Genomic DNA, 16,244 nt, shown 5'->3' on the forward strand with positions numbered 1-16,244 from the left:
TTTCTGTGTTCACAAGTGGTTTTAACATATACGATGATAAGATTGTCTATTCTAAACACTGCTGCTTCCAAATAGGATTTTAATGGTTATGTTGTACTTTTCTCCCCTTTTGCAGTATATGTGGTTTGAATGTGGATTGTGATAGTATGCAGATAATCTGGGTCTTCTTCTGTATTTATATTATTTAAAATTGCATTTTAAATTTAAAAAATTTGTTCACTATTCATAAAATCATAGTTCAAGCTGTAAAAAAAGAAAAATTCTTACATTAAAAATATAAGAATGTGGAGGTTAAATTTGAGCATACATTAAAACTTAAAAGTAAAGGGGCAAAGCACAAAAAATTGAATATAGTCAAAATGTGAACTAAGAAAAGCAAATGTTATGAAAAAGTGAGATGAAATGCAATTATTTGTGCATTTTATATCAAGGATTCATAATTTCAGAAGGAAAATCAGGACCCCTTTCAAATAATGATAACTGGAATACTTGTGTGTTTTGAAAAACATTTTCAAGTTGCTTTGGAATAAAGGCAAACTTTTCAAGTTTACTGCACAGATTTAAAACTCATGAGTCAAATAAAAAGAAATTATTCATTCTGTGTGATACAGTTTTCAAAGACAAACTACTGTAAGGAGAAACTAGCAATCACTCTGGAGGGAGCAAGGACTGAATTCCAGAATATTCCAGTGTCATCATCTTCAAATAACTACACTTAACCATGAAGCACAACCAGCTACTTCCAAACCATTAAACCAAGTAAAATTTAATGTTATATAGATGTCTCTATCAAGATAAGATAATGAAAATGAACATCAGTTGCTGTAACCAAGACCTACCTCACATGCATGTCTTATTTCAACCGTTACTGAATTCAACTTTGTGCTTATTTAATAAACACTGACTTGTCATTTTATGTAGCATCTATAATAGAAAATTTTCAAAATAAACCAATACTACTATCCATCTAATATCATTTGCTTTTGAATTTTCTTACTGACTCTGCTGACTTCCAGGTAAGATGGCAGTGTAAACACAGGGCTCCAATGATGACCCTCTCAAATTTTAATTAAAATACCCAATCAAATGGAAAAATTGTGCATTTTCCCTAAATATATGAGTCTGAAACTCAGGAGAGATTGAGCAGGAAAAACAAAGTTGGCAGTCATTAGCATTTTAATGGAATTGAAACCAAGGAAGTAGAGTTATGAATTGGTTCAGAGATGTCAAGTAAGATATGTGCCCACCGGATTTAGCAACAACAGTGTTAGAAGTAACATTGCAAACAGTTTGTTAAAGGGGCAGGAGTAGTAAAAGGGTGTTAGAGTGGAGAATTATGGCTGCAAAGGAATACAGCTCATTCTGCAGCAGAAATGGGATGCAGGGTCAGTCTGAGGAACTTATTTTTAACTTGCATGTTTTTGAGGACAGGAAAAAGTTGAACATATTAAAAACTGAAGAAGAGAGAGGAAGTTGAAACTAAGGAAAAAAGAGATTGCGGAGGAAGGTCCCTGAGGAAATACAAAGAGGAGATGAGAATCCAGGGCATGGATACAGATACTGTCATTACAGAGGAGGAAGGACAAATAGCTATGACTGCTTATGGGCTAGATAACATAATCTCAGAATATTTAAAATAAAAATTTTTCAAGACCTGAGAAAATTTATAGAAACCTTACAGTAGAAGATTGGAAATGGTTTCTATCAATTATGGAGCTATCAAATAGGTGAAATAAATAAGTACAGAGATAATTTTTAAAAAGCAGAATTAATAAATGTTGCTTAAAGGAGGATGATTGAATTGTCTTCTGTTATTCCCAACCATTTTTTTTACATCATCACAAAAAATTAGAGTATTGCTAGTGTTTTGTTAAATTGGACACAACTGATACCCCTAACATGTTTAGGAACGATACAGGGATAACATAAACCCTAAATGACCCACCTATTCTCTTGGCTTTACACACTCTAAGACAATGGCTTCACATTGTTATCTCCCAGGTTCAACCTGGTTTCTGACCTCTAGGTATTATATACAAATAACTTCCTGACATTTGCACTTTGATATCTCATTGTAACATGGCTCCCATGAAGTGTTGATCCGTTCCCCCATATCCTGCTTCTCCATTACCCTTTTTCACTAAAATTCCCATAGTCTGCCTTGAATGTAAGTCAGAAACTTGGAAACATCTTTTGACCACTTCTCTCCTTCTTCCCATGTTAACCTTATTACCAAGTCCTGATGATTTTACTTTAAATATACACTTGTCAAAGCTTCTGTTTCTCTCCATTTTGACTACCCTACATCAAGCTACTATCACCTTTCAGCGAGATACTATCATTTCCTTTTGTTCATTGTTTCCCTGTTGCACACGCTAATCCATTCTCTATCTAGAAGCCTGAAGAATCTTTTGATAATACAGATCTCTTCATGCCCCACTGAATAAACTCCATCAAGGCAATACCTCCTATTGCATTTAAAATAAAATCCAAATGACTTAATATTGCCTGTAGTTCCTGTGTATGGCTCCAATGTTAGATTACACTGCTATTATCACCTATTCTATTTACTTCTTACACTAGCCTGTAGGCCCTAGGGAGTGCAGGGTTTATGTTTATTTTATTCATTATTATATACATGCAGTGTCTAGCAGTGTCTGGGACAGAGCAATAATCATAAATATTGTATGATTGCGTAAGTATATGGTACGTTGCTCTTAGGATACAATCTCTTCCAAGCAGCTGGAAAAAGAAGTCACCTCCAAGGCCTGCTTGTGCCCTGTCATGAAAGGAGCCATCAAAAGGCTTTAGGCATTAGGGCAAAGGATCTGGCTCTCTTGTTTGTATTTCCACATTTGCTTGCCGATGTGCCCTGGGCTGGTTTTTCCTCATTGTCTGATTGTGGGGTTGGAATTGGAGAGAGAAGAGAGGGACTGATAATTGAGAAAACATAGCCCACTTTTGGTTTTGTTTCACTTAGTCTCTAAGCTGCAACTAATCTAAAGAAGTTTTCCACCAAAACTGGGAAAACTGGGCCTCTGCATTGGGTTTAGGTCCACCCATATAGATCCACACATTTAGGACTCTAGCAGGGCATCAAGGACATTGGAAGATTTAAGGTTACTTGAATGGCCACTACAGAGGCAGAAGGGTTTGGGGGAACTTCAGGCCCCATTGGTACAAAGGCATTTAAATGTGGCTGCATCCTATATACTCTTCTGCTCTTCTCTAGGCTCTTATCCTATTTATTGTTTTTCTTTTTTTTCCACAGTAACTCCCAGTGGATATTTGAGAGAGGAAAACCACACATTAACCTGCTCCCAGGTATGGGATAATGAAAAATTGGCTTCTACTTCTTTAAGTCCAGAGACAGCACTCATTTGAGAAACACCATTGTTTATTCGGCGGATATGATTGCGTACCATCCTAGTAAAGGATATAACTTCCAACTCCACCTGCCCTACCAGTAGGAAAACTGAACTGGGTACAGCAAAACTGAAGCAAAAGAGCTGAAGTTTCATGGGCTGAATGTTTATGTCCTACTACATAGTGTTCGGTTTGCAGCTCTCCTATTTTCTAATACTGAAATAAGTTATTACCATTTTTTTATTCCTTGTCCATTTCAGTCAGAATTTTGGGTGAAGGCCAATTAAATGTGTTAGCATAAATCACCATCGTGATCCAGACACTTGCATAATCATTCTTTTAGAGGGAAATTCAATTAACATTATATTTTATGCATTTCCCATGTCATTGCATATTCCTTAAGGCATGATTTTTAATGCCTTTATAATATTCCCTTACGTGGAAGTATAATGATTTATTTAGTATTCTCCATGGTGTTGGTTATTTCAAGTTGCTTCCAATTTTGTACTAGTATAAATAATTCTGCAATGAATATCATTGTACATAAGTCTGTGTCTACATCTCTGTTTATTTCCCTAAGACATATTTCTAAAAGCAGATTTACTAAGTCAGTGGCCCTTAATACATATTACTAAATGGCTTTTCAAAAAATTGGCATTTGTTTGAAACCCAAACAAGACTGTATGTCAGGAATATAACAATTCATATATTTGCTTACATGACAGTCCATTTTAGCCATATCTTTATTATTAATTCATCTTTATACTTTTGGAGATTGTTTGTTGATGCCCTTAAGCATTTTTTTCTATGTTATAATTTTTTATATTAGTACATTGTACCTTGTAGTAGCTCTTGATATATAAAAGATATTCATCATTTTTTGGTCTTATTTGTTTTTTCTAGTTGTTAGCTTTATGATGGTTATGATTACTTCTATACAGAATATTTTTCTTTTAAAAATTAAGTTAAATTTATTAATCTTTTCACTTGTGATTTATTTTTCCATGTTAAAACACACCAAGACTTATTATATATGAACCATTACATTTGTATCACTGTTTGGAAATTTTGTAATATTATATCTGACTGTTTAATCCATTTAGAATTTCTTTTTTGGTATGTGTATAACACAAACATTGTATTAGGTAGAGTTCTTCAGAGACATAGAACCAATAAGATATCTACAGAGAGAGAGAGAGAGAGAGAGAATTGGGGGAGAATGTATTTTAAAGATTGGGTTAGACAATTGTGGGGGCTGGCAAGTCTGAAATTTATAGGGCCGGATGGCAGGGTGGATATTTATTCAAGTGATTTTTGATATAGTCCTGAGTCCAAAATCTGAGAAGTGGGTCAGCAGCCTGGAAACTCAGGCAGAAGTTCTCATTAGCAACAGACAGATTCTAATAGTCTACCACTGTGATTTTAGCAATGTTGGTGACAGTAATTCGGGAGCATTAGCTACAATGGCTGACAGCTCCAGCAGTTACAACATGGTGCACCCATACAACTTGCCAACATTTTCTTTAGTGAGTGTGAGCTTGTTTCCAGTCCAGGGATGATAGGAGCTTTCTCTTTTCTGGGCAGCATTCTCTTCCTGTTTTGCATCTTCAGCCCAAGACAATAGTAATTTCTTCATAAACATACCCTCCCCTTTTTGCCCTCCAGCCCAGGGTTGATAGAAGCTTCCTGATCTCAAGGTAAGGCATTGTTATTTTCTTTTGTTCCTCCAGAGTTTTCAAAAATTTCAAGTGAATCCCCTATATTAATTCCTTTTCTATTTGAAATGGTTTATAAGGGAGGTATTATCCAAATCACAGAAACATTTACAACATCTATTTCATATATAGGCATTAACAATAATAGTTACTGCCAGAAAGAAAAACTAAGTGTTGCTAAATGGATTAATCAAAGATAACAACACACTCCGCTGCACTGTCAGAAGAGGAAGATTTCATAATTTCCACTCGTTAGCATGGTAAAACTGCTGAGACTCAGCATTTGTGTGTTTTCAAATTATGTCTTTTTCCAAAAAGGCTTTTCTTAAGGTTATTGTTCTTACTCAACCATTATATACAGGAGGTTTTTATTCTACCACCATTTTCCCACTTCTTAACCTGAGTCGTGGATGCCTAAGTGTTTGCTATGTTATAAATTAAGTTCTACATACACATTTAATACATTCTTTTACATATGATCCTTTTTCATTGAAATATATGGAAAAAATAAAGTAATTGCTAAGGTTTTCAATCATTGTAGAAATTTTAAATATACACACTAAGGCAACTTTTTTATTGACAGGTACATTTTTGAGAAAAACTCTACTTATATTGGGTATATGTAGTGCTTCAAAAAACAAAGTCAGGCATATTTTTTTTAATTAATTAACTTATTTTTGAGAGAGAGAGGGAGAGACAGGATCCCAAGCAGGCTCTACACTGCCAGCACAGAGCCTGATGCAGGACTTGAACTCATGAACCATGAGATCATGACCTTAGAAGAAGTTGGATGCTTAGCCGACTGAGCCACCCATGCACTCTAGTGGCAGGCATATCTTTATTTATAAATCTATTCTTTTCATGCTCTCTATAAACACTTGTAAAAATGAAAGCATTTAAGGAGTCAAAATATGGAGCCAGGGATTATTATGATAATAAAAGTCAACAAGGAACTCAATGGAAAAGACATAGTTTACCTACAGAATATGGAAAATAACAGAGATTATATTTTACTTAAATTTAACTGCCACATACAGCTAACATCTGGATTGGCGGTTAGAGATACCCCCAACCTCCATAACATAAGAGTGCTTCAGCAATCCTCCATCCAAACTGGGGATTATTAATGAGTTTTGCCATACTGTTTCCCAACAATTTGTGACTTTTCTCTCTCCATCTACTTCAGATCTTCTCCTCCAAATTCTCTCTTAGTATTCTAGGAGGTCTAGACCAATCAAAACTACAGGGTGGAGTCTGTTTTTGTTTGTTTGTTTTTCTATATGAAATGGAAGAGAAGAGAGGAGAAGAGAAGAGAAGAGAAGAGAAGAGAAGGGAAGAGAAGAGAAAGAAGAGAAAAGGAAAGGAGAGGAGAGGAGAAGATGACAGATGAGAGGAGAGGAGAGAAGAGAAGAGAGAAGAAAAGAGGAGGAGAGTAGAGGAGGAGAGAAGAGAAGAGAAGAGAAGAGAAGAGAAGAGAAGAGAAGAGAGAAAGAGCAGAGGAGAGAGGAGAAGGGAAGAAGAGAGGAGAAGAGAAGAGAAGAGAAGAGAAGAGAAGAGAAGAGAGAGGAGGGGAGGGAAGGGGAGGGGAGAGGAGAGGAGAGGAGAAGAGAAGAGAAGAGAAGAGAGAGGACGGGAGGGGAGGGGAGGGGAGAGGAGAGGAGAGGAGAGAAGAGAAGAGAAGAGAAGAGAAGAGAAGAGAAGAGAAGAGAAGAGAGAGGAGGGGAGGAGAGGGGAGGGGAGGGGAGGGGAGGGGAGGGAAGGGAAGGGAAGGGAAGAGAAGAGAAGAGAAGAGAAGAGAAGAGAAGAGAAGAGAAGAGAAGAGAAGAGAAGTGAAATCTTGGCCACTTTAGAGTAATTAGCAGAAGGAAAGAAGCTTCTCTACGTTCACTTGTTTTACTTACCTGCTCCTCACAGTGAAAGCCCCATTCACAAGTACCTCCTTGGGGTAGACTTAGAGACAGGTTTCCTTAACCTATAAAAATATGATATAGTTAGTAATTAACATATTAAATTTGAGCTGATTATAGAATTGCCAAATGAAGTCATAATCTGATAGAATGCAGCTCATGTGGAGTTATTGGGTTGAAATGTAGATTCAATTTTTAAATAAATGATGAACTATTTAGGTATATATTCTGAGATTGTAAAGTTATAAAATGAAGAAAACTATTATCATAAAACTTAGTGACAGAAAGAAGGATGGAAGGGAAAAGATTACCAAGAGAATGTATGTAAGAAGCTACAGTTAAGGAATTGAGGTTGGCATGACTGAATTCAGCTTCTGACATGAAATTATCACTTTGTAACGTCTAAATATCTTTTGCAAGAGGCTGTGTTCTCTAACTGACGGTTAATATGCTAATGTGGGAGAAATTTGAAGTATTAAAGTGTATTTCAGTATGTTAACTTTATTATGTGTTTCAAAATTATTTAAATTATTTTTCGAGAGTATCCATTATATACATGATGAGTTTTGCGTGCATGTGTGTGTGTCAGTGTATGTGTGTGCCTGAGTGTGTATTTGTCTTTGTATACGATTTTATTTGTAGAGATGTGCTCATGTTTGTAAGTGTATATATGTATACGTGTCTGTGCGTGTCCATATGTACATCTGTGTTTGTGTGTGTAATGTACGTGCTCATGTCTGAGTGTTATGAGTCTGAGTTACATTTATTTGTAAATGTATATCCATGGCTCTGTGAGTTTGTGTCTTATATGTATATGTATTTCCATTTGCAGGTAGGGTTCAAGTTTGCATGTGTTGTATGTTTTCACAGGAGTACAAGAGTAAACATCAGGAAGCATCCTTCATGGCACCTTCCCCTGACTTACATGTGAGATTCTGAAAGCTAACTTATATTGACTTTCCATAAGACTTTACAAAATGCTGACATTACTCACTAAGGACCAAACCAGAGCAGCTTAGAACAAGGAGGGCTTTTAAACAGAAAATGAAAGCTCAATGGAAGCTAACTTCAATAATATCAAATCCTCAGAAACATACAGAGAAATCAACAAAATACTACATTTTTGCAATTACCGAAACGAATCCACAACTCATTGTTAACTCTCTTGCAGCTTATGAGGTAAGATGAGAGACATTTTAATTTGTAGTGAGCATAGCATAACATGTAGACTTGTGGAATCAGGATGCTGTACACCTGGAAGTAATGTAACATTGTGTGTCAACTATATTTCAATTAAAAGAGAGAAAGAGGTATAAGACTGTTATCATAGAAACTAGAAGTCAGTTGCATTCAACATAAGAGTCACTGTCATGATCATTATCTAATTTTCAATTTAGTTCATATCGAACTTTTAAGTGAGAAAGCTGTATTAAACATTTCTCTTGTGCCAAGTGGAGAAGTGTGTTTTCTGGGGAATTCTAGCCATTCACTTTTTCCCAAGAGACTTTGCAGAATGCACTTAATTACCTTAGTTCATTCATCATAATCCAGTATCTAATGTGCAACTCTATGTGAACAGAAACCTAATTTTATCATCATAATGATTATACCTTCATCTTTCAAAGGCATGCCCACATTATCCACAGTTGATGAGTGATTCATAAAACCTAAAAAAAAATCTATAAAACAAAAATTAAATTAGCATGTATTACAGAATATTTATGTGCAAGAAAAAGTTACTCATATCTGGTAGCTAGAACCACATAGAGATCTAGACCATAATCATAAGTCCCTCATGAACAGATAAACCAAACACAGGTAGATGTTTAATTGAATCAAATATCTAAAGTAATTAGGCTGAGAAGTACACATTGCCCACTTCACAATAAATATGTTCTTGTCAGTAGAATGAAAATAATGAAAACTAGTGACTTAAACATTTTTTTAGGGGCGCCTGGGTGGCGCAGTCGGTTAAGCGTCCGACTTCAGCCAGGTCACGATCTCGCGGTCCGGGAGTTCGAGCCCCACGTCGGGCTCTGGGCTGATGGCTCAGAGCCTGGAGCCTGTTTCCGATTCTGTGTCTCCCTCTCTCTCTGCCCCTCCCCCGTTCATGCTCTGTCTCTCTCTGTCCCAAAAATAAATAAACGTTGAAAAAAAAATTAAAAAAAAAAAACACATTTTTTTACCCAGAGTTATGTTAACATAAGAAATGATATTGTCAACATACAGGGAATCCATTTGCTAATAATTATCATAAAAATTATCATCACAAAGAGTTACACCTTTTCTGATGTTTTTCTTTGCTTCCTTTTCACTGCATATGCATTTCATAGATGTGCTAATTCAATCATGCTGAAAATCTGGTTTTCTGTCTAGGTATCCATTTTCTGTTCAAGGTATCTTTGTATATTCCTGTCTATTTGCAATGTATACTTCTTGTTTTCAGCTTAACTCATGGAGGGAAACTTTAATTTCTCATTTTATAATTCTTAGGGAGTATCTCACTCTAACTTGCAGGTCTGGCATGTTTGAGTCTGGGGTTTATGAAAGGTTTTGGTCTATATCCACCCTATTTTATCCATTGGAATGTTGAAGTTTGGTGTTAGCATTTCTAAAGTATGCATGCATGTCTGTGTCTCAGATGGTTCTAAGCTCTCTGGGATAGGAAGTAAAAATACTCCTATTCAGTTCTGAATCTCTACCATTAATGACTTATCTAACATATTTTGGGCATCAATTGTGTACTGTCTTTATCTGAATACCAATGAAGGAAGAGTGAACATTTATTGCTGAAGTGAAAAAGTATATATTTGGGTTAAAAATTAGAATGAGGACAGAACTTCCAGAATGACAGAGTAAAGAGATTGATAGACTCTCTCTGCAGCAGTAAAATAACAACTGAACCAATGAATATTATTTAAAAAAAACAACAACAATATTTTAAGCCTTTGCAAATTGTCCTATGAGGAAACAGCAAATGGAGAAACATTTTTTGAGGAAAATATGCTAATCCCAGTAGGACCAGTGTGAATCTGTGACATTTGAGCCATAATCTGTTCCCTCCTCTGCTTCACACGTATCTATTTTATGATAACCATTCTGGGCATTCTGTTCTGTGCGGGTGCAGCCAAGAAGATAGGTTCCCTCTCCTCTGAGCTCCAAGCCTAGAGCTGTGCTTTCACTCTGGGAAGAGCAGAACACTGATGTTCCTCATGTCTCCAGTTCTGTATCCTAGAAGCTCTATTCGAGGCAGGTACAGCCAACAGGGCCAGAGCTTCCTCCTCAGATAGGGAAGGCTGAGAATAAAAGGACAATTACCTTTGCCCCAGTATGCTCTCAGAGTAGAAACTCTACTCCACTCTGGGAAAGACAAGCGCAGAAGACCGAGGCTTGACATTCCTTCCATCCTTTCATAGGATGAGAATGTCACTTCAGGAAAAGTGACTCACCACCTCCAGTCCTGGTGCAGGCACACAGGGATTCTGCCCAAGAGACGAGGCAAGCAATTTAAATGAAGAGCTCCAGGGCTCAGCCTGAGGAGGATTGACTTCATTTGGAGCAGACAGTGGAGAATACTTTGCCTAAGGGTATTGTTGAAACCCAGTTTAAAAAGGATGTAGCTCCAGGACACGAGTAAATATCAAAGCAGCTAGAAATTTATAGAGGGAAGCAGGGAAAGATATATCCTATGAAAGTCTCTTGGGGATTATAGTCAAGTCCAGAGTTTAAAAGATATTTGACATTATTAGTCATGGAGAAATGCAATCAAAATCACAGTAAAATACTACTAATACTCAGATGGCTATGATCAAATAGAGAGACAATAGCAAGTGTTGGCAAGGATGTAAAGAAATTTGAACCCTCATGTATTGCTGGTGGGACTATTAAACAGTGAATCCACTTTGGAAAACAGTTCGGCAATTCTTTAAAATGTTGAATATTGATTTACCAGATGACCAATGAATTCTACTCGTAGGTATATGTCAAAGAGAAATGTAAAAGTCGTACACAAAACTTCAAACACCGATGTTCATAGTAGCATTATTTGTGTTACCCCAAAAGCGGAAACAATCCAAATATCCACCAATGGATTAATGGTTAAACAGAAGGTGATACATACATACAATGAAATATTACTCAGCAATAAAAAGAAACAAAGCTCTGATACATGGCTACAGCATGAGTGGAACTCCAAAACATTACACTAAGTGAAAAAAGCCAATCACAAAAAATACCACATACGTATGATTCCATTCATATAAAATGTCCAGAATAGGCACATCTGTAGGTACCCAATGTAGATCAGTAACCACTGATCTCTAGCTGGGGAGATATTGAAGGGAAATAAAGAGTGACTGCTAATGGGTGACATTCTTTTAGACAGTTGAAAATGTTCTAAATTACATTATGGTGATGATTGTACAGTCCTGTGAAAATACTAAAAAAAAAAAACCTAAATCTTATATGTTAAAAGGTAAATTGTATGATATGTGAATTATCTCTTAATTAAGCTGTTAGAAGCAGAAAGAAATTGGGATGAGTTGTAGTGAGATGTCCAGATAAAACAGGCCAAGAATTGTTGATTTGAACACTGAAGCTCATCTAAGTGAAAAGTATAGATTAAACATGTATAAATCCTATGTAGTTTTCTGCAAATCATTCACTCACCCAAGATAGATCTTTTGTGGCACAAAATTTCTCTTTACCAAATAAAGTTCCAGTGGAACTTTAATTCAAAAGGATTTAATGTAGTCTCAAAATATACATATAAGATATTATTTATATGTCTACTTATCTGCCCTTTCCATATTTATCTTTTGATTTTCATTATTTATGATAATTAAAATCTATTTCTTTTTTTTTTATTTCTTTTTTTAATGTTTATTTTTATTTTGAGAGAGAGAGAGAGAGTGAGCAGGAGAGGAGCAGAAAGAGAAGGAGAGAGAGAATCCCAAGCAGTCTTGGGGCTGTTAGAATATAGCCCTACGTGGGGCTTGATCTCACTAACCATGAGATCATGACCTGAGCCGAGATCATGATCTGAGCTGAAATCAAGAGTCAGACACTTAACTGACTGAGCCACCCAGGCTCCCCTGTGTCTATTTCTTTTAAGGAAAAGGTCAGTTTTCCACATATATTCCACATATCTTTTTCACTCTCATGAACATATTGCAACAAACATCCATGTATACATTTGTATCACTTATTAGTACTTCATGATGTATCCCTAGCGGTAGTAGGGGTAGTAGGGCTAACCCAAGAGATTCCTTTCTCAGAAAGATTGTGCCAGTGAAAAACAGCCTTATTTCTCTGCATCATTGCAGGAAATGAGCAGAAGAGTGCAAGAGAACTTGATGGCTTTCAGTAAGGCTGATGGAGTAAGACTGCTGGAGCTGCCGTGTCACAGCTTGCACCCTCATCTAAGAGGTAAAAGTAGCAAATGGAAATTACAGTTACAACATGAGTTTAGATTCATCCTCTTTTTCAAACTGGAAACTTTAGGCTAATAATTACTGAGGAATTTTATGATGTTTTGTGTGTTTAGTTTGGGTAAGGTGCTTCAACTTAGTGATTCTTGGCTTAAGGAACTACAGCTGGCATATCCGACTGTGTGCAAATCTTGTCGTCCTGCTGATAAGTTTGGAAAGTTTAATGACTACATGTTCTAAAATCAGAGGTGGAAAGTTGAATGCTATGAGACTTAGCCACAGCACAGCTATGTGATTTTTTTTTATGTTTATTGATTTATTTGAAGAGAGAGAGAGAGAGAGAGAGAGAGAGAATCCCAAGCCGGCTCTGCGCTGTCAGTGCAGAGCCTGACGCAGGGCTTGAACTCATGAACCATGAAATCATGACCTGAGCCGAAACCAAGAGTAGGACACTTAACTGACTGAAGCACCCAGGCGCCCCACGGCTATGTGGTTTAAACATGAAACATCTCACTAGCCAATGGCTAAAGTATACACTTCTAATAAATGTACCTTTCTGCATTTATTTGTTATCTTTAAGGATAAAAGGACAATTTAGAGGGCCATTTTAAGTGCATTTTTATTTTAATGGAAACATAGAGCTATTAATTTATAGGCATGTGGAAATATGTGGAAATAACCTTCTGATAATGGAGCATTATCTTCTTTGAAATTTACCCTTGATGTGAAATTCCTAGGTAGTTTAATTCAAGCAATTTCCTTTGCACTGTATATCACAGTATAAATGCCAGTATAAAAAATTGATAATAGAAAAAATAGTGGCAAAAGTAAAGATATAGGAAATATGGGAACAAAGAGTAGCTTTTGGAAGCTGTCTACTTGCTATTTTGCCAAACGGAATTATGCCTAAGTAAAACAGCAGCCAAAATCCTCGTATCTAAAATACAAACTCTTTTAAATCATAAGCATTATGTTTATAGGGGCTAGAACCTTTTGCTTGTTAGATTACATGAATAACATTGGTTTTGCTCCTCAGTTTCAGAGAAATAACATGGTATTTGTGGTTATAGGTTGCAACATTTTCAAGTCGAAATCAATGTACTATATTTCACTTTTCATACTTTTATTTTAACCTGTCAAGATATACTGACTAAGAAGAATTAATAAAACAACAGCAACCTCATGATTGACTGGTAATATATTAGAAAGAAGGAGCCTGTCTTGTTTTTTCATTGATTTTTAACTTTGTGAAGATAAACAATGGAGGGACTAAAATTGTGCGTGCGTGTGTGTGTGTGTGTGTGTGTGTGTGTGTGTGTGTGTAGGCAACTCAGGCATGAAGTTTTATAATTACACGATAACCTAATTTATGTTCAAAACAAAGAGGTGTTGGGAACATATACATAATTAGTTTCACAAGAATTCATTTTAGAATATAAAATTAAAGCATATTCTTTGTTAGGGATTGAACATTCAAGAAAAAAATTGAAAGAACTGCTATTTCTGACTTGGGATCCTATCCTCAACTACATTAATACTTGACCCTCACTTCCCACTTCTTCCACTGATTTATACAATGCCACGTTTTCACTTCTCCCACACAAATTGATGAGAAAACAAGATGGAAACTTATAGTACAAAACGATGATAAGAATTGATAAAATATGAGTCCACTGCCAGCAGAGATATAAGTACATGTTATCCCAGGATATGGACAGATTTAGCAAATTTGTTGAGTTTGACAGAGTGGTAGAAGATTTTTAAAATTTCCAACATTCAAACAGTTCTAAAATCAGTTGAAAGGCATAATACCTAAACATTTCCAGATTGTAATTTCCTTGAAAATAGCAATAAGGCAAAATAAATAATACTTTGCACTTGAAAGACCGATGAAGGCATGCTGGATAAGAACAAAACAAAGAGGAAATAAAACCTTGGAAGCAGAAAAAGAAAGAAATCAAGCACTAATACGAAAAATACAATAATAGCATATATCAAGATTTCAGGGGAAAGATAAAAGCAACAAAAGGTGATTAAGTTAGTGTTAGAGTTAAAAAGAAATTGAAAAAAAAAATCTGTTGGGTATTACAGGACACTGTAGTCAAAAATATGTACTTACTAGGGGCACCTGGGTGGCTCAGTCGGTTGAGCAGCCGACTTCGGCTCAGGTCATGATCTCATGGCTTGTGAGTTGGAGCCTCACATCAGGCTCTGTGCTGACAGCTCGGAGCCTGGAACCTGCTTCTGATCTGTGTCTTCCTCTCTCTCTGCCCCTCCCCCACTCATGCTCTGTCTCTCTCTCAGAAATAAATAAACATTAAAAAATTTTTAAAAAATATGTGCTTACTAAATGATGAATGATAGTTATTTTTATAATATTTCCTTTCTTTTGTTGATGTAATGAAAAAAACCATTTATTGCCAAAAGGATTTTCACAACGTGGATATAATAAAATTAAGATTATTAGAGATGAAACACTATGTTTTAATTTTTTTAACAAAAAGCAAGGCCATTTGGCAAAAAATGGGCTTTATTTAATTGGATATTAGCCAACACTTTTCCTATCATTCCATTTTTCTAAAAAATGGGTGTATACACTTGAATAGAAAATTGAGAATAATGACATCAGCATGTTAGTGGTGGATACATTTGGCTTTGGCATTATGGTTGATGGTTTTGTATTTGTGCTTCTTTTATATTTTCAGAAGTTTTGGGAATAAACATTATTTTGTAATTAGGTTATATTTTGATTTTCAAAAGATGATGTTTCTTTATAATGAAGTTTCCTGTTTTAAATCTGGTTCCAAATCATAAAAACAGATAGAAAGAGAAACAATGCATGTCTGTATGTGTTTTATTTTCATTGTTTTTTTAAAGATTTTATTTTTAAGTAATCTCTATGCCCAATGTGGGACTTGAACCCACAACCCTGTGAGATCAAGTGTCACATGCTCCACTGACTGAGCCAGCCAGGCACTCTCTATTTTCATTGGTTTGTTTCATTTTTCTCACCATAGGACAATCATTTAAAGACAGAATCCTTAGTTTTGCCATAATGCATCCTTCCAGTTGGTATAAAACATTGTATTATCTATTTATGACCAAATAGGTTCAAATCACATTTAAAATCTTAAAAATTAAATGAAATTACTGTTTGTATTCTTTTTTTAAATGTTTATTTATTTTTGAGGTAGAGTGAAACAGTGTAAGCAAGGGAGTGGCAGACACAGAGGGAGACACAGAATCTGAAGCAGGTTCCAAGCTCTGAGCTGTCAGCACAGAGCCCAACACCGGGCCAGAACCCAAGAACTGAGAGATCATTACCTGAGCCCAAGTCAGACGCTTAACCAACTGAGCCACCCAGGTGCCCCAGTACTGTTTGTATCCTTAATAATATTCTCTAGTGTGTTTGTATGTGTGTATGTGTGTGTGTGTGTGTATAACGTATGTATATATATATATATATATATATTCAGAACTCTTCTTTAGTTCTGTAGAGATCACCCATGTGCTACATTCAATCCTTAGTTTACATAACACTGAAAATCAAAATGTGCCATCTCTGTTAAATGATCATACAATAGAAACTCAGGTTTATCCAGTGATCTAATAATATATTTTAATGAAGAGTGATTTTTAAATGTGATTCAATTATATCAAGGACTATAATATTTTCATTCTGGTAATGTAGTAAAATGCTTGAAAACAATGTAGGCTCCAAATCTATACTGTCACGTATCTACTCTGCTGTATTTATTCTCACAAACTCCATATACCAGAGTCTTTCTGCTGACCTGCCGGCATCAGGCTTTCAGATACTCTAATTG

This window comes from Prionailurus viverrinus, chromosome B4, assembly GCF_022837055.1.
Source record: "Prionailurus viverrinus isolate Anna chromosome B4, UM_Priviv_1.0, whole genome shotgun sequence".
Lineage (NCBI taxonomy): Eukaryota > Metazoa > Chordata > Mammalia > Carnivora > Felidae > Prionailurus > Prionailurus viverrinus.